Source organism: Alexandromys fortis, unplaced genomic scaffold (genome assembly GCF_014885135.2).
Source record: "Alexandromys fortis isolate MF-2015 unplaced genomic scaffold, M_Fortis_MF-2015_v1.1 scaffold_91, whole genome shotgun sequence".
Taxonomy (NCBI): Eukaryota; Metazoa; Chordata; class Mammalia; order Rodentia; family Cricetidae; genus Alexandromys; species Alexandromys fortis.
The window spans coordinates 5,463,615-5,483,909 of record NW_026067968.1 but is presented as its reverse complement, the minus strand read 5'-3'; the positions used below and the strand labels follow the sequence as shown (position 1 = coordinate 5,483,909).

The 20,295-nt window shown below is 45.6% G+C and overlaps 1 protein-coding gene and 1 long non-coding RNA gene across 10 annotated transcripts in view; one reads left to right on the top strand and one right to left on the bottom strand.

Annotated features, from left to right (window-relative positions):
- The window catches only part of Ppp2r5c (protein phosphatase 2 regulatory subunit B'gamma), a 131,615-nt gene that overhangs the window by 55,462 nt on the left and 55,858 nt on the right, over positions 1-20,295 (bottom strand). The window lies entirely within an intron of this gene.
- LOC126509049 (uncharacterized) lies at positions 17,063-20,172 on the top strand. The gene is made up of 3 exons (XR_007594038.1): positions 17,063-17,667; positions 18,597-18,780; positions 18,865-20,172. It is a non-coding gene; the product is annotated as an uncharacterized lncRNA (long non-coding RNA).

Here is a 20,295-nt window from a genome sequence, read left to right as displayed (position 1 = left end):
CTATAGGTTAGCTTCGTCTACATAATGAATTATGGGCAGTGAGGGCTACACAGTGAGCCATGTCTTAAAATAAAAATTAATTAATTAAAATAGGGGCTAGAGGTTTGGCTCAGTGGTTAAGAGCATTGGCTGCTCTTGTGTAAGACCAAGGTTTGATTCCTAGCACACACATGGCAGCTTGCAGCCATCTGTATCCAGTTCCAGAGGACCTGAAGGGTACAAGGAATATATGTAGTGAACATACATACATGCAGGCCAACATTCACACACATAAAATGATAAATAAATCTAAAAAACTTAAAAAAATAAAACATTTCATTTGGTTATTATTATTTTTAAAAATCAATAGCAAGGAAATACGGCTGCAAAGTTAAAATAATGTGCTTACACCCTGACAAATATCTCCGTGTTTTAAAAATGCAAGTTAACTTAGCCTTCTTGGTCAGCGTATTTTTTAAATTAAAAGGATTTTTTAAATCCCCCTTTCTTTTTTAAATTAATTAATTAATTTATTAAGTATACAGTGGTCTGCCTTCATGTATGCCTGCAGGCCAGAAGAGGGCACCAGATCTCATTTCAGGTGGTTGTGAACCACCATGTGGTTGCTGGGAATTGAACTCAGGACCTTTGGAAGAGCAGGCATTGCTCTTAACCACTGAGCCACCTCTCCAGCCCCCTAAATCCTCCTTTCTTCTGATAGGACAGCACAAGAAGGTAGGCGGGTGGAGATGCTGAGGACCATGCTTCTTCCTGTATCTCAAACTCCTCTCATGTGCACTAGTGATTTCAGCATGCCTGCTTTCATCAATTATGAATGCGAGGAATTTCCAGTTACTGCAAGCTAAGTCCTTGATGATGCTAAGGCATGAACCATACAGCCACACACTCATACATTGTAAGGAAGGAACAGAAGATACCAGAAACAAGGGAGATGGTGGAGTTAAAGATCATCAATCTTCACTCTTCTGCCCCCATGGTGCCTGTGGGAAAGCTCGTGGTGAAAAAAAAAAAAGCCATCTACAAGTCAAGTTTCAGTTAAAAGGAATCTCTTATCAGGTGAGGTCTTACCTTACCTTATGGCTGTCCTGGAACTCTCTATATAAACCAGGTTGGTCTTGAATTCAGAGATTCTTCTGCCTCTGTCTCCTCAGTGCAGGGATTAAGGGTGTGTGCCACCACACCTGACTACTCTGTGTTTTTCTTTTTAAAGATTTTTTTTTTTTAATCATGTCTGTTCACAACTGTGTACGGTACCCTCGGATGCCAGAAGAGGGTGTTAGATTCTCTGGAATTGGAATGACAGATGGTTGTGGGTCACTGCAAAGGTACTAGTTAAATTCTGGTCTTTTGTAAGAGCAACAGTTGCTCTTAACCACTAGGTCACCTCTTTAGTCCTCTATTTCATTTTTTTTTGTTTGTCTGTTTTTTTTTTTTTGTTTGTTTGTGTTTTTTGATTTCTTTGTGTAACCACCCTGGCTTTCCTGGAAATCACTTTGTAGACCAGGCTGGCTTCCAACTCACAGAGATCTGCCTACCTCTGCCTCCCAAGTGCTAGGATTAAAAATGTGCACCACCACCTCCCAGCTTCCATGCACCATCTTAGTGACCATTTTTACCAAGCAAGGTAGCACACACCAATCTCAGTATCCAAGAAGCGGAGATAGAAGGACAGAGAATCTGAGGCCAGCCTGGTCTACACGAAGAATTCCAGGCCCTAGTGTCTGTATAGACAGGACTCTCTTTTGCCAGCACTGTCCCCCCAATTGTACCACTGCTGTAGTTAAGAATCCTTCACCTGTTTTCCTTCACGGCTGAACCATTCATTAACCTTTACTTGCCCATACAGGTTTGGGGACTGTGTAAGTTTTCAATATTGAGTATCCCGGTCCAGAAAATAAACTATTCCTCTAATTACTCAAGTTCTCCTTAAATTTTTTATTAAAATATGTTGAATGTTATTTTATTTTATTTGGTTTCTTGGGATTTGCTATGCTCTGATGCTATTGAAGATGATATTCCTTGAAAGATTAATTTCACTTGCAATACAGAAAAAAATGCCAATGTAACTGGTTACCCTTTTAATGAATTCTGACCCCGATTCTGCAAATATTCCTTCAATGTGCAAGCCCAGGCACAGTGTTCCTCTTTCCTGTGTGTCTGTGCTAGTCAGGGAGGAGAGGGACAAGGGCATCTTGGAGAAGAACCATAGTGGGAGGAGCTGCTGCTCCAGAAACAGGACTTTTTTGTGAGGCTTCATTAGACAGCTGAACTGTGTGGGGCCACTGGAGGACAGAGATGGACCCTGGAGCCACTGCAGCACTGGACTGCAGGACAAAGGATATGCCAGCCTTTCAACACAGGACACTATGTCGGCTAGGACACAGGGTCCAAGAAATAGAGACAGAAAGAAAGAACAAGTCAGATCACGTTACACTCAAAACTCAAACTGGAGGGTCACAGACATAAGATCTAATAGGCAAGAGACTAATGCTTTCTATAAAAATAATATTATGCTGGTTAATTTTTTTTGTCAACTTGACATAAGCTTGGGTCATCTAAAAAGAGGGAATCTTTTTTTTAAATATTTATTTATTTATTTATTATGTATACAATATTCTGTTTTGCATGTATGCCTGCAGGCCAGAAGAGGGCACCAGACCTCATTACAGATGGTTGTGAGCCACCATGTGGTTGCTGGGAATTGAACTCAGGACCTTTGGAAGAGCAGGCAATGCTCTTAACCTCTGAGCCATCTCTCCAGCCCCCTAAAAAGAGGGAATCTTAACTGAGAAAAATAGTTCCATTAGATTGGCCTGTAGGCAGCAGGTCAGTGGTGGCGCACACCTTTAATCCCAGCACTCAGGAGGCAGAGACGAGCGGATCTCTGTGAGTTTGAGGTCTGCCTGGTCTACAAAGTGAGTTCTAAGACAGGCTCCAAAGCTACAGAGAAACCCTGCTCGAAAAACAAAACAAAAACAAGAGAGAGAGAGAGAGATATTGGCCTGCAGGGCTCTGCCTACTGAGGGCAGTACCAGCCCTGGGGCAGGTGGGCCTGGATTGTTGAACAAGCCATGGGGAGCAAGCCATTAAACAACATTCTTCCATGGCTGCTGCTTCAGTTCCTGCCCTGACTTCTATGATGGACTATGATGTGGACATGTAAGCCAAATTAATCCTTTCTTCCCCCACTTGTTTTGGTCATGGTGTTTTATCACAGCAATAGAGAGAAAACTAAGACAACTATAGAAGAACAGTCAGGTGGGCCTTTATTCCTACCACCTGGGAAGCAAAGGCGGTGGATCTCTGAGTTCAGTACCAGCCTGGTCTACAGAGCAAGTTCCAGGTGAGCTGAAGTTACACATGAGTTTCTGACTCAAAATTCCATCTTATTTTAATTATACTAATTAAATAATTAAAATAAAATAGAAGAGAAAGAATCAGAGGACTTTGAACACAAAACCTAGTAACCAGTAAAATAACTCATTAAGGAAGTCACAGTAAAGCCAAAACCTTCTATCACCCCAAGAAGCTAGGTTTCTGGTCATATGTTTGTAATCCCAGCACTCTGGAGACTCAAGACAGGAGAACCACACATTTAAAGCCAGCTTAGGCTACACAGCAAGTTTGTGGGTCACTGTAGGCAATATAGCAAGACTTTTAAAAACCAAAACAAAAATACAACCAGACACTACAGCTATCCAAGAGTTGGCAAATACTCAACCATGGGGGAGGAGCAGAGCTGCAGCCAGCATTCACACCCAGCTCCCTGGGCTGTAGGGCTTTAGGCACTGACGACTGCTGTTGAGGACACCGGTGCCCCAGGAGCCCTGACACACAACCTCGGGATGTCAGCATCTATGTACCACAGTACACTTAAGAGAATGTCCAGCAGAGCCGTTCTAACAGCTCATGTCCAATGGAGGATCAGACAGGCATCCTATACCTATCATTTGTACCGTTTTAGAACGATGGGAATGCATAAAGCGCAGCCAGACAGATGGGGATGCATCCTAACAAAACACTGGCACGAAAGCAGGGAGTTTTCTAACTTCACTTGGCACACCTGAATCTGCTAAGGAGCTGGAGAGACCTTTGGATGTCTGGCTAAGGTTTCTGTTTTATAACTATTTACTGCAATTTATATTAGCTATGAATTGTATTTTAATACACTAAGTATATATGCATTTGGGCAAAAATTTTCAAAGCATAGTAAGAATAGTGGGGGCTCAACAACTAAGAGCATGTATGCTCTTGCAGAGGACTAGAGTTTGGTTTCCAGCACCCACATCCACTGATCACAACTGTCTGTCAAAACTCCAGTTTTGGGGATCCAATGCCTTCTTCTGGCCTCCATGGAGCACTCTATGTGGTTTCACGGGGCTTATCTTTATTTTTTCTATTTACACATGATCTTCTTATTTTGCCCACAATCACACATATACATGCTATATATACAAACACTAAATAAAATGGAACATTTTAAAACTGTGACTTGGGCAGGGCAGTGGTGGCACACAATTTTAATCCCAGCACTTGGGAGGCAGAGGCAGGTAGATCTCTGTGAGTTCAAAGTCAGCCTGGTCTACAAAGCTAGTTCCAAGACAGCAAGGACTGCTATATAGAGAAACCCTGTCTCGAAAAACCAAAAAAATAAAATAAAATTGTGACTTGGTATGTCCACTGATCTAAAACATGTGCATGACCCAACAGTGGTATAAGAACAGAGTCTCAGCTGAGTGGTGGTGGTGCAGGCCTTTAATTCCAGCACTCGGGAGGAGAGACAGGCGGATCTCTGTGAGTTGAAGGCCAGCCTGGTCTACAGAGCGAGCTCTAGGACAGGAGCCACAATTATAAAGAAACCCTGTCTTGAAAAAAAAAAAAAAAAAAGACCAGGTTCACAGGACTGGCTGCATCTTAAGGAGTGGATATAAAGTGGCTCCAGGAGGAACTGCGCTAGTTCAGTGGTTAAGCACTTGTCTAACATGTTGAGGACTGGGGTTCATTCTCAGCATTGTAAATAAATAGACTAGTAAATTCAATATGCAAATGCAGGTACTGTGCTGGGACTGAAGATAGATTACAACACTCAATCTAAAAGAAAAACCACTAAACCTACGTGGGAGGTGAGGGTACTTACTACTCTGGGGACCCAGGGGGAAGGAAGGCGATCTACTACCTGCTGGGGTGGTGTGAACCATTGGTTCCAGGAGGAGTGAATTCATTATGATGGAGGTGGAGGGTGATATATTAATTATGGTCGGGATATGAAGTAGCTCCTCCAAAAGCTCACCAGTTGCGGGCTTGGTCCTTTGCTGGAAACTTTAGGAGGTGGGACCTAGCTGGAAAAAGCATGCCATTGGTCCTTGTGGCATTATCTTGCCCTGGCTCATTCCTGTATGCCCTTCTGTTTCCTGCGTGTGTATAAAGCAACAAACATCCTCAGCACGTTCCGGCCACCAGGATACTCTGCCCAAATTCACAGACTGAGCAAGCATGGACGGAGCACTGAACCTATACCAGCCTAAACACAGCCTCCCTCCAGTTGTTCATGTCAGCTGCTGTGGCCACAGTGAGGACTACACTGCTGTCAGGAAAGAGGAAGGCACGTTTAGGAGGAGCAGCAGACACAGCTGGAGGGCTGTTGGAACTGTGGGGTGCTTCAGCTATGCTCGATGGAGAAGTCTACCTAAGGTACCCACTGTTCAAAGTGCAGGACTTAAAGCTAAGGGACAAACTGGTGAGACCACTCAGAAAACCTCAACAAGACACTGTCACGGCTGAAGATGATACCGACTGCAGGATACGGTTCCCGTGTTATCTATCCTGGTACTCAGTGGAATGTCTTCACAGAGCAAGGGACTCAGCCATCATCTTATCCCCAGGATCTACAATGGTCTCGCACACAGCTGCTGGAACAGATCAATCTGAGTGGAATAGACTAAGGTCATTTAACTGGGAGGCATCGTACTTTCAAATGCATTTACATCACAACAACACTACATGCATCAGAGTAGAGCACAAAGTCCACATGAACCCTAAGAAAGCTGAGGGCCTCAGGGGACCACCTGTTCTTGACATGTGTATCCTCCCCTGGGGTCACTGTGGTCAGGGCTCTGTGTAGAAAGATCTCAGAACTGTGGGAAGGCGGACTTGAACCACAGAGGCTTTGTAAGCAGAGGAATGCTGCAACTTGATCTGGGGACAAGATCTCCTTGGAAGAGACACTGAGTCAGGAGGCCAGAGCAGGAAGACCTACTTTAGCAAAGAGAAGGCCAAGGCACAGCCTGTGCCCCTGGCCTCAGCAAACTCCCCATGCCTTAGCTCTGTTCCTCAAGGTGTTGGCCTTTTGTTATTACTTTTTGAGGTTCTGGGGAAACAACCTGAGGCCTTATGAAAGCTGTACCCCCAGCTCTATAGATCCAAACTTACCCTATGAAAGTATAAGCTAACATAATTTATGTACATGAAGTGACATGGCCTCTTGAAACAGGCACCGAGCAGCAACTCCTCACTTGGGAGGCTCCCCCACACAGAACCAAAGCCTGACAGTTGGCCTTTGCTTGGTGTCAGTCTCCTTTATTTGGGCTGAAGGCACAGAGGTACGCCATTGTCCTTAACCTTCTCTCTAGAGCCAGGTCTAGAGTCCCAGAAGAATAAAACCTCAAAAGGCAGGTCTGCCATCACCTCCACCAGAGCTGAGGGGTAAACCCACGAAGGTGGCAGAAGTGGCCACCTTGCAGAATCTATGCTGACAGGCGCAGGGACTTCTTCAGACCACCTTGGAGAACCAGAAACAGACCTTGGCCAGGACTTCCTGGCCATTTGCCCCAATTCTTCCCTTTGTTTAAGCTTGATTCTCATGTCAGTACCCCTAAACAGTCCTCTTTCCATTGTGACCAATTGAATGTATCTCTTTGCTTTTCACCATTACTCAGTGGGACAGGCGGCCAACCCAAGCTTGGTGGGACTACTGGAGCCTAAGCTTTTGCTCTAGAAACACTGTTCACAACTTTAGCACATACAGTACTCAAAACCACTAGCCAATGATAATGATTTGTTCGAGCTTTGTTTCTCTTGCCATAAAATGACAAAATTAATGTAGAGGAGAAAGGGTTTATTTGGTTTACAATTCTAGGTTATAATCATGGTGTAGAAGTCAGAGCAAGAAATTGAGCAGCTAGCCATATCCATGTCAAGAGCAGAGAAAGAATGTGGACATGCCTATTCCTTCTAAGTCTCCTCTTTACACTTACAAAGTTCATGAAGCCCTGAATAGAGAAAGGCGCTGCCCATGGGAGCCGGGTCCTCTTTCCTCAGTTAACACTGTGAAGAAGACAACCCTGTACACAGACACACTACAGGCCAGTCTGATCCAGACAGTCCCTCACTGACACTCTTCGCAGGTGACTCTAGACTGTGTCAAGCTGACAATTAAAAATAACTACCACACGATTATTTTTGGTAGTGTTGAGGACAAAACTCAGGGCTTTGTACTTACTAGGCAAACGCTCAACCCTTAGTCTCCAAGATCTAATAACTGAATTAAATCCCTCAAACTGTTAAAAAGTTGATGATTTCTCAAATTCACAATAAATCTTCTTAATCTCAAAGTGCAAGTCTCTTCTCTTTCCCATTCTAATGTATGTATTTCCCATATTAACACCCCTAAAAACAGGTTACATCTTTTTATCTTTCACTAAAAAATAGTTGGATTCTGTGTTAGCCTGACAAAGTAGCTGGGCTTCACTACAGGCTGCCCCATGCGGGTGTCCAAATGGGCATATTTCATTTCACTTTTTAATTCAGTTTCTATCTTTTTTAAATAATTTATTTGCATTGGCATTTTTGTCTGTGTAAGGGTGTCAGATCTTGGAGTTATAGACAGTTGCTAGCTGCCATGTGGGTGCTGGGAATTGAACCCGGGTGCTCTAGAAGAACAGTCAGGGCTCTTAACCACTGAGCCATCTCCCTAGCCCCTTCAGTTTCTATCTTACTTCATGTCATCGGAACTATTTCTCTAAGGTCTGAAGTACCCACCTGGCACTAAGAAACAGGTAGGTGCTAGAGAATGATTTGTCCACCTGTGGCTAGGTTTTGCTCGGTGGTCCCAGGGGAAACCACAGTGAAGCAGCAAGCAGCCTTTGCTCTCACTAGGCCCTGACCCCACCCTTCCTCTGGATTGTGGAAGTGCAATTAGGGCAAAGTGCTGCCTGGCTTCACCAGAGCTTCACTACCAGAAAACACTTGGTAGTGCAGACGGCTGCAGGTTTCTACACCACCACTCTTGTCTTACGTGTCTGGACAGACAGCCTGAAAGCTCCACTAGACCACTCCTCCCCAGCTCCCGGTCCCACGGCTTCCGCACTGTACTCATTGTTTGTCCATATCCTCGTCACAGGAAGGGCTGCTGGTCACCTGAGTTTGAGGCTGTCCATTCTCCCCCAGCCACCCCAGCCTGGAGCCTAGGGTGAGGGCTTTCACTGCAGATGAAACTGGGGCACGCTCCTTCCTTATACTTTGCCACTACTGGTTCTAGTGAAATTACAATGCTATTTAATGAGGCAGTCATTTCACCTAAAAGAGCAGGAGTTGAAGCCAAGTTCTAGTTCTTTCATGCTCTTCCCTCCATTACAGGGAAGAGGTGGGGAGGTCAGGTGGAGATAAGGTGTAGGCCAGGAGAAACTGGTCTCCTAGAGAACTGTAATTCAGCTAAGTCAATTTTCTAGTGAAGATTTGAAGACACACAGAGGGGGTGAACTGATTTCTAGTCTAGACCCTGCCAAGGAAGGAGCATAAGGCATGAAGTTACTGTAAGCCTCAGCAGGCTGTGGACATCCAGGGCGAGATCCCCACTTTGAGGCACAGGTAACAAACACACAAGAGGAACCAAGAGGTCAGAATGCTCACCATTACACAGTGGGAAAGAGGGACTCAAACACTCAGCCCAAGAGAAGACTTGGTGTCTTACACAGGAGAATATTAAGACAAGGCACACAAACTCCTAAGAGTAAGCACACAGATCCGACAGAGTGGTGCCGTCTGTTGATGCAGGTCCTATTCCCTACCTCAGAACCTAGGTCTAGAATGCCCGTGGGGAGCAGAGATGGATGCTGTCATTACTGCCAATTAGCAAATGCTCATCACCTACGGTAGAGCCGTGTCACTTCATCTTCCATTCATTAAATATTAAGTAACACTGCCGCACCTGGTGGCCAGGCTCAGCAACAGGCAGTTCATTTATCTAAAGAATAAGGGCAGACAATGAATATGACCGTCACAGGAAGATCCCAGAACTCACAAACAGCCAACACAGGGTAGATCATTACATGGATAGTGTTTAAGGGAAAAGAGTCCGTTCTGTCAGTCTCTATTTCCTGCTTCTTTTCTCAGCATCTCAAACACACAGCACTTCCTTCTGGACACAAACTCTGTTGCTATAGATCCCGATGGCCACTGTAGGGCTGAGAACAGGACCAATGAAGGATATAGTCACAAGGTCTGTATGCTGGCACCACAGAGCCAAGGATTCCCAGCTGGAACACTAGTCTTAAAGGGACAGTCTGGGAATCAGGGTCACAAAACACAAGCACCAGGAAATCAAAAATGGTGCGTGCTGTCATCTTTTGGGAGCTAAAATGGACACAAATGGCACTAGGGTACTCTGGATCTTCCTTAAGATGCCTCTCTGAGCTCACCACTGTTTTCCTTCTAAGATACAAGTGAAGTCCTGCTATAGCTGAACGTCCCTTAAGGGTTCATGTGGCAAAGTTCAGCCCCCACAGTGAGGTATGCAGGAGATAGAGACTCAGGATACGACACTGGTTAGAGACAGGGAGGTGATTAAAAGTAGAGAAGGTCAACAAGTGGGCACCACAAACTTGGGGTATGTGCTAAATAAACTCCTTTTCTTTATATTACCTTGCCTTAAGTATATCAATATGTAAAAGAAACCTCACTCAGAACAATCATGTCAATAATTAACTTATGGTTGGTTCCAGTGTCCAATGTCCCTGGCCATCAAAGCATGGCTGCTGAGATGCTAGCCACAGCAGCAGCAATGAAGTCAGCCAGTGAAGATTTTCATATCTTCACCAAGAGCATGCTTCATCAGGCTCTTGGAACCTGTGATGGGGTACAGCAGTTGAGTGTTGAGAGTTGTGAGTGGGCCGCCTAAAGAGGATCAAAGACAAGACAGGGCCATGTGTGCTATGCTCTGCTCCCGCCAGCTTCTGTAGACATCCAGCTCTCAGCTCAGCGTCCACAAGTAAAAGGCACTTGACAACTGTGTCATGTAAACTAATGATGCCAACACGTCCCTTGTCAATGGGCCATGACTTTTCTTCCTGGCAGCTGCCAGCTAATGGGCTTTCTGACTGGTTCTTGGGGGTTCTGAGCCCATCCGCAAAGGAACCCCTGGATGAGCTCACTGTACGACAGCATCTGGGGAAAGTGACAAGAGGGAAGAGAGTGGCTAGGCCTTGTTGGAGGAAGTAGATTTGGGGGGTACACTCCAGCATTATCCTGGCCCCTTCCTGTATCCCATTTCTTAGTTTCCTATCTGCCATGAGATACTCTACTTCAGTGTCTTCTGTGTCTTCAGTGTCTTCTGTACCCAAGCTGTGCTCTCCTTAGATGGTTTTGGTCAAGAAGTCCACACTCCCGCAAGGCCAGGAATCGTCCAACATTCAGTGTCCCGGTTCTAGGTGATCACAGGAGTTGGAATCAGAGGTTCTGAGTCCCCAGTGGTGGTGCCTTTCCTCACTGGGAATGTGCTCTGAACACATTTTCCAGACATGGAAGCAGAGAGTCCCATCAGGACTTCATTCAATCCCTTTCCCTGAGCTTCTAGAGTCACAAGTGAATGAAAATGCTCTGGACTGACCATGTTGTTTGGTTTAAGGGTTCCTTAAAGCGTACAGTAAAGCGCCCTCTGAAGAGAACAGCGGTCACTAACAGGATGGTTTCAATTCCTCCCAGGGTCCCACAGGACCAAATATACATGCTACTGCATACAGCATCAGCATCAAGAACCTCAAATGTCTCCAGCCTTTTGACAGTCCTATGGCAAAAAGCTCAGACTTCATGTCTTTGCAATTTTAGAAGATGCAGAGGCCAGGGATGACAATGGGCCTCTGAGGCTGCCCCCCTTGTCTGCTCAGGAATGGCTGGTAACAGCCTTTATAATTACATTCAAATGCCAAACGGAAGGAGCATCATGCTGTTCCCCCCCCCCCCTCGAGCCTGGGCCTTGTGCAAGCTAGGCAAGAACTCTACCACTAAGCTATATGCCTCAGCCCGGTGCTCCTTCTGCGCCTTCAATTTTGAGAAAGGTTTCTATGTAGCTTGGCAGATAGATAAACTTGTTCTGGAATCACTGCGGCTTTACACAAGGCCTCTCTGCTGCTGACGGGAGTCTAAGGTCCAGACACAACACAACACCTGCTCAACTTCTCAGGCGATGCCACACTCAAGATACATCTGTCCCAATTGTACTATGTTTGGTCAAACAAAGTGAAGACCATTTAAAACTTTCAATTCAGTACTGAGAGCTGGAAATGAACTCCAAGACACAGTAAAGAGAGAACTGAAGACAAAATACTTTCACGCAAGTTTGACCTTTGAGGCCGTGCTTTATAAACATCATCTCGTCAGACAATCCTCACAGTCTCCTGAGAAAGACTGGACTATTAACTTGCCCGCTACAGGGAGGGGTGGAACTAACTTGAGCATACTGTGGTCTCTCCAAAGGAGCTCACAGAATCATCAAGTCACATGATCAGACCATTTTCAACAGTGCAGTGACCCTGTAACACTTGCCAAACTTAAGGCAGAAATCTCAGCCCTGCCTTCTTAAAGCCTCTGTTCCAAAGCTGGCCTAGGCAAACTGAGCAAGCCTCCTCACTACAGACAGGTCGGGCAGACACACCTGGTGGGACTGACAGAGCCTGCAGTGGGTTGCAGGGGATTTATAACATCTGACTTCACATCTTGGCAGCCTGGACCACAGAACAACTCGGGGGCAATGTTGAGGCCAAGCCAAAGTCATCCTGAAAACGGTAGCTATAAGAAGTCAGTCTTTTAGTTGGAGTTCATTGTTTTAGCATGTTCTAGACCCAGGCCAAGTGCGCACATCCCTAGTCTCATTCAAGACTCACAGCTCTTTTCTGGGGAGACACTGTTATTATAGTTATTTTATAGAGCACCCGAGATGTTAGGTAACTTGCTCCAGGTCATACTAGCTAAGGGTCCATGCCTCTGAGGAAAGGCTCAAAGACTGGCAGGGGCCAACTGTGCTCTGCAGTCTGATCCTGCAGATCAAAATAGCGCCTGGGATGGGCGTCCATGCATTGAGACCCCTGTGAGCCTAATGGAAGAACTGGGGAGATGGCCTCAGTCTTTCCAGACTGTATCCAAGGTTTCTTGTCCCTGGAGGCCCTTGCTCCAGACACTTGCCAACTCCTCCTCTAAGACTCTTACCACAACTTTGGGGCCATGCAGTTATTTGAGTTCTGCTTTGAATGGACACATTTTTGACTAAGCCCTGTCCTAAGCAAGAGTAACCCAAGAAACTATCGATTTAATGTGTTAATTATATATTTTCACATTTGTTAGTATATAATTACTAAAACAAAATAGTGTTCAACTTGGTATCCCTTTAAAATCTTCTCTGGTGCTGCCAACAGTGGTGTGTGCTGACCACACCTGGAGGCACTGGCCATCCCACAGTGCTGAGGAAGGGCCAAACAAGCCATCCTCTCTTTGCCTTCTTCAAAGATTTTAACAGCAACTACGCAGCAGGTGTGCAGTTCCGGTTCCTAGCTGTTCCCTGACCGAGGAGGACTTTAACCTCCATGGCTATGTTTTTTTCCACCTAGCCTCTGCTGACCCTTGCCAGCTGTGGCGGTTTGAATGCCCAACACAGGCTCCTATACTTGCACACTTAGCATGCTTAGTCCCTAGCTGACAAACTGTTTAGAAGGATAAGGAGGCATGTCCTTGTTGGATGAGCTGTGTCACTTGGGAGTGGGCTTGGAGGTTTCTAAAGCTCATAGTAGGGCCATTCTCTGCGTGTGGACCAGGAAGTAATAAAGCTCTCAAATACCACTCCAGCACCACCATGTCTGCCCGTGTGCTGCCATACTCCCCACCACGATGAACTAACATTCTAAAACTTATAAGCAAACTACCAGCTAAATGCTTTCCTTTATAAAAATTGTTGTGGCGGTCACAGTGTCTCTTCACAGCAACGCAACACTAACTAAGACACCAGCTTTGGTTATAAGACGAAGGACTGGGATTCCCCAGGCACCCCTGGGTCTACAGTTTTGCCTTCAAATCTACATCATATGATTGCTGCTTCAAGAATGTTTCTGAATAGAGGTCAACAACGGGCAAATTCTTTCACTTATTTAAGGAATACCCTACAGGACGGTGTCCTCTCTTACAATGTGCTCACTGGCCCATTCCCATCAGTTGCATTCCCCACCCCCAATAGCATCAAAAACCAAAAACCTCCATTCAAAAGTTGAATCAGTTCTGTATACTGGTTTCTAGTTTCTTTCTACACTTTAATACCCTGTTGCAGAGACCAGCATGGTGGTGCATGCCTGTAATCCCAGTACTTGGGAGTGAGAGGCAGGAGGCCAAGGTCATCTTTGACAACATCCTTTAGACCAGCCCAGACTACCTGAGACTCTGTTACCCATCAACAGATCTGTGCAGATGTTCTGGTGGCTTATGTCACATCAAATTCTTCTATAAAAGTAGTGAAAAAGTAACAAAATGCCCCATGTCCTATTAAATATTAGCTTTTTTTTTAATACATCAAAGCATTAATATCAATGTATCATACATACTAACTAGCTTGTCCACAAAGAGCATTCCACTTACGGTAAAAGAAATAAAACTAACAAAATAAAGAAAACAAAAGTAGGGCTGGAGAGATGGCTCAGTGGTTAAGAGCATTGCCTGCTTTTCCAAAGGTCCTGAGTTCAATTCCCGGCAACCACATGGTGGCTCACAACCACCTGTAATGAGATCTGGTGCCCTCTTCTGGTGTGCCGGCATACACACAGACAGAATATTGTATACATAATAAATATTTATAAAAAAAAAAAAAGAAAACAAAAGTAATATACACCTTCCCCAAAGGAACTGCTCCCTTGGGTTGTGGACATCCCTGAGCAAGTTCCCTCATGCCACATGGCGCCAGTGCTATTAGCTGTTCACTTAAAACTTTCAATACGTACAAACGTGTTCAGAGTGGCTGAGTAGTAGTGATTCATGTCTTTAATCCCAGCACTTGTGGGATAGGCAGGCAGATCTATGAGTCTAAGGCCAGCCTGGTCTAGAGAACAAGTTCCAGGATAGCCAGGGATACACAGAGTAACCCTGTCTGAAAAAAACCAACAAACCAAAACAAATGTGCTCAGAAATGCCTGACAAATGTACACATTTACAATAAGGTCGCATCATAGCCATGCACCCAACGCCCATGTTACTCCCATACACACACACACACACACACACACACACACACACACACACACACACACGTCTCTCCAGGCCTCCTACCATACGCAGCTACAGAAAGGCTGGCCATCCTACAAGGCCACCCTGAAGGCAATACTTTTCACCTGGTAACTGGACAGGTGCTACGGCAGCAGGAAGAAGTGACAAAGTGTAAATATGAAGGCTCTACCCAACTATCAGACAATGTTACAGTAACACCGACGTGTTGGAAGTTTACACCCCTCTTCTCATTTTCAGTGCTGGTAACTAGACTTAATGGCTGCCTCTAGCATTGACAGTCACCTCAGCTGAGTCACGAGAGAAAGTTCAATGAGATTTAGCTGAACAGGCCTTCAAAACGTCCAGGTATACAGTGCGACAGTGTGTAAAAAGCCCTTCTGAGATGAGGTAAAGAGCTGCTGTGAGTCCTGGCTGATAGTTAAACTACAGGTCTCCCAAAGCAGAGCCTGTGTCCAACTCTGAGGTTCTAGTGATGATGATGCTCCCAATACACACAATGTCTATGTATGCGCGCAGAGTGCTCCAGTATGCTCACCAACACACACACTGTCTACATGAATGTGGAGAAGGCTCTTCAGAACCACAACATTACAATAAACACCTACCACACCTTCCAACCTCTATGTAAACCATTTGGATCTAGCATTCCACCTCATAATGATTGAAGTTCAGGGTAAAATGTTTGGTCCTGTTCAGTTGCATGGGGAACCTGATCATCCAAGAAGCCGGTCATATCATTCTGGCTATATACCAATGAATATTTTTTTATTTTTGATTTTTGAGACAGGGTTTCTTTGTGTAGAGAAAGGCTCTGAACTCAGAGTTCTGCCTGCCTCTGCCTCCCAAGTGGTGGGATTAAAAGCATGTGCCACCATGCCCGGCTACCAATGAATAATTTTTAAAAGAATGTAACATTCACACAGCATGGAATATAGAACTTTAACTCTCACAGAGCAGTGACATTTAGAGTCAGAGGTTTTTTGTTTTGTTTTATTTTGTTTTGAGACAGGGTTTCTCTGTAGCTTTGGAGCCTGTCCTGGAACTAGCTCTTGTAGGCCAGGCTGACCTTGAACTCACAGAGATCTGCTCCCGAGTGCTGGGATTAAAGGCCTGCACCACCACTGCTCGCAGCTGCAGCTCCGGCTGAGCAGTGACATTTAGTACAGTCACCCCACCTCGTTTAAGAACTTCTTCATTACTGAGAACACCTGTACTGAGCAAGTCAGCATCTTCCATTCCTCCCTCCGTCAGCCACTGGCAACCCCAACTGCCTCAGTTTCTTCTGAATTGCTTATTCAAATAGTTTATATAAAACATGGACTCTGAAATCGCAGAAATAATTTGAAGTATCATGTGGCAACTCTGAATGTAATGTTTTTGGGTCTGTGGGCTGGAGTTGGAATTTTGCAGGCTTATGATTTAAGAAAAAATAGCCCACTTTAATATTCAAAAGGACAATCTCAAAATTAAGGACAGTCCTTTATACTGGAAACCCAAACGCAGTGTTCTTCCTCTAGACAGCACAAGTTCTGCCATGAGCTGCGCAGGGGTTGGGACATGACTGAGTCTGGTTCCTCATCTCCCAGGGAATGGATTTCATCTTGATGGAAAAGGCTGATGGGAACCAAATCTATGTCAAGATCAACAGAAAAGGACGGCAGGCTTGAAGAGGACACAGGACTTGCGAGTCAGGTTACATCACGACCCCACATAGAGAGGGCATGTAAGCTTTGTGGCTGGCCTCTGCTCTAGAGAGGTGAGAAGCAAGACAATCTTCACAACTGAGGACAGTGGTTCCTCCCCCACGCTCACTTGGGAGGATGTGAAGCCACATTCTACTTGCTTCCTAGATGATCAGTTTCCCATGCAGCTTACAGTCAAAGTTTTATCCTGAACTGTTGTATGTAACCCAAAAGGGGTTTTCAAGATAAATCCTTTAGGTTTCAGAAGCAGAAGCATCTATGAGGTGGGCTTTCCCCTCAGACTTGGAGGTGCTTCTAGTGAGTGTGGATGACCCTGTCTTCACCATGAACTCCACAGAACAGAGAAACAGGGTATGCTTACAAAACATCTGAGAAAGAAGACCAGAACTACAGGAGTCACATGTCCTGGGTTTAGAGCTGTGCAGCAGAGCCAAAGCAGCCAAGACAGCCAGTGCAGACTGAGCACAGCACAATGGAACCCAGAAACAGTCTTCCCATTTACAGTCTGGGATGGGATACAGTTGTCTACATGGTATTCATATGCAAAAGAGTGAAGGCCACCCTTCACCTACACCGTAAAAAGGAACCAACTCAACACCGACCAAAAAGGCCTAAATTCAAGTTGTATAATGACACAACTCTTAGAGGAAATAGCAGTAAACCTTAAGGTTCTCTATGGCCTTAGATGTGACTCGGAGCACAGGTGACAAATGGAAGCAGTCTGTGTAGGTTAGAACCTCTCTACTGAAAAATGTGAAGACACCCGCAGAACTGGAAAACACCTCGCAAAGCCTCTGTCAGCAAGGGCTTGTGCAGAGTCACACAGCCACCGGCCACACCCTTCGGGCCATTCACTCTCACCAGTCCGGCCCCTCCCCTCTTTGTTCTAGTTTTCCTTTTATCAGTCCTGCCCTACTGAGGCCTCCCCTCTTCAGCACCAGGAAGACCAGAGCCACAAGGGTCAACTTCCTCCTTTAGATCCCTCCCAGCCCAGAAAGCGCAGGTGCCAGCCTCTTGAGGAGTCTGTGAAGGTTGAACTTTTTCAGCAGAGCTGCTTTTGACCACCTCACCATTCACCTTGAAAAAAAGAAAAAAAGAACAGGCCTACCAAGTGCACGCAGCAAGACAGTTCATTCAATTAAATGAACACAGAAATGAAAGGTCAGCTAATCCAGAGGGGCAGAGCATGAGCCAAGCCTCGCTAGGGGCTGACCCGAATGCTCCACCCGCGCTGTTGTCTTGGCAAAGGAGCACATGCTAGCCAGGCAGAGCAAAACTGAGAGGGCCTGCCTGCCAGAAGGACTAGGAAAGCCAGCTTCTGGTCAGTTCAAATCCAAAGCCAGGATGGCAGTGCTTCAATACTGCATTCTACCCAGCTACACGGGTAAAACCACTGATTTCACCTCAGAGACCAAAAGGACAGCAATGCCTGGTGAGTCAATCATCAACCCACACCCTCGTTCTTAATGCTCTCTTTCCATCTTTTGACTATTAACATGCTTCAGGCACATATGCGGCCATGCTCGTGCATGCCTCCCTCATCTACTCTTCTTTTGTAGGTATCACTTTCAGTTTCTTCTGAGTGTATGTTTCATCAGGCACAGAAAATGCATTGGTAGCCTGGCCTTCCCTTGACAGAGGACACAGTGGCACTGGACATCACTGCTCCGGATCCTGGCCCCCCCCCCCCCCCCCCCCCCCCCCCCCCCCCCCCCGGCAGCCTAAGGGATGCTGCTTTGCTACTTACTCACTACAAACCCCTTCCCGGTCTGAACACCTCTTCTTACACCATCTCTCTTTGCTTTGGTAGCACCAATTAGCTTTGTCTCTCCCCTCAGTGCCTCTGGAAGGTACAGGCACATACTTGCAGCACTTGTAACATGACCAAGTCTAGCACCGAGAAGACAGATGGTCAAGCACCATGTCAGTGATTTCTAAACACTCCCCTAATAAAAGACATCACACTTTACGTGGGCACAGGCAGGAAGTCAAGACTCAGGTCTGCTGTCCTTTCATTCCATCTGGAGTGAGCTCAGCTACCTAGTTTCTGTCTGAAGTTCAAACTCATTTGGTACAGCACGCAGAGTATGAGAGTGGGGAAGGGGAAGGAAGGAGAAGGGCAGGAACACAAGTCATGACGCTTCTACAGCCATGCCAACTTCTCTTCACGGCACATATCAAGAAATGTTTGTGTCTATGACCATTTCTCCTTCAACAAATTCAAACTTGTAAACTAAGATAGAGCTTTCGGGGGCAGATGTCTCTATTCTACAACACCTTGCGCTACTTAGCCACCAATACAAGGAAGAGTTACCACAGTGCCAGACTCTCAGAATGACATTAAGCATTTTTTTTTACGAGGAATAACGTCACGTTTACTCTGAACTACTCCTGCCAACTGTGCTTTAACAATCCAGCGAGACAGTGGATCTCTCAGGAAGGCTGAGATCCGTAACTCAAGGGGAGGCAGGTCACCATGAACACCAGCTCCATGAAGACAGGCTGCAGCCAAGTACTGGATACAGCTACACAACCCAAAGCCGTGGTGAGTTAATTTCATCCATAACCACAGTCCCCTGGGAAAAGCCTTACCTTCATGCCCCAGGATCTGCATCTTGTGTTTTTCTAGATGACACCATCAGATTGACTAGCCTGTTTCGGTATCCTGCACTCTACATCACTGTAAACACATCAGACCGAGCTCTGTAGAGATCTCTGTGATAAAGGAACCTGCAAGAGCAGCTTCCCATGCTCACCCAGAGTATGCGAGCCCAGAACTATGAGTCAGAAAGCCCAAGGCCTCTGTCACCCACAGCTCCAAGACCTCAGGCAAGTTGGCAAACTCTCTGCTCTGAATTCCACAACTGTAAAAATGGGGCTAATAATACCTGTTTACTACCTCACAGGAAAGAGGGCGACTGCTAATGAACACTTGCAAGGAGCTTTGAAGATGAAAAAGGTTCCTGGGTGCTAATGATGGCAGTGAGGGTCACTCTACTCTCACTGGGAGACACAGACAGCACACTGGCTTCTCCCAGGATGCGGCTCTTCTAAACCTTTTGCTTAAACAATATGAAGAACCCTGGAGGAGGTGAAAGATGGTGATGCTGGGCACACCAGGTAGTAGGAAGAAGCCCAGCGCTGATGGCTCTGCTGAGAGGCTGATGGGTAAATATTTACCCAGGCAGCCTGACTAGTTACTATGGATGCCACAGTTAAGACTATTAACTTGGCTGATAAGTCTCTGCTTCCTGCCAAAGAATTTTTTTACTGAACGTGCTTTTTAAAGCCCCCCCTTTAACATTTAAATGTGAAGTGCAAATGTCAGAAATGACTTTGCTGCTCCAAGTTCAGCCCATCATCCTCACATAGGCTTTCTTCTCTAAAAAGGTGAAAAGTCAAAGCCTGTGCCCACGTGCTGCACTAATGAAGCAGTAAGGCTGCTATGTTCCGACTTACTAAGACCCATGTGCACACACACATACCCCATCAGTTGTTTATCCGACCTGGTAAGGCAGCACAGTCCATGTTCACTTAGTTGAATAGTGATAAATCCAGCTCACACAAAAATGAAATACAAAACTTCATAATTAATATTTTAAAGCTCACACTTAAATATATGTAAAACTTAAAAGTGAAAAAAAAAAAAAAGCAGAATTCCTACTAGTACTATGCTATATAAGTAAGTCACACTCTGCCCCAGAAGTTTATCTGCCTCAGGAAACCTCAGTTTCAATATGTGATGGTCTCAGCTGCACCCAGAAAATAAGTCAGAAGGCCGGGCGGTGGTGGCGCATGCCTTTAATCCCAGCACTCGGGAGGCAGAGGCAGGCGGATCTCTGTGAGTTCGAGACCAGCCTGGTCTACAAGAGCTAGTTCCAGGACAGACTCCAAAACCACAGAGAAACCCTGTCTCGAAAAACCAAAAAAGAGAGAGAAAGAAAATAAGTCAGAAAAATTAAAGTTGGAGTTGAGCCCTCAGGAGGCTGAGGCTAGCTAGCTAGTCTCAAATTCGAGGCTAACCTTAGAGAATGGATTTTTTTTTTCTTTAGAGTAAGTA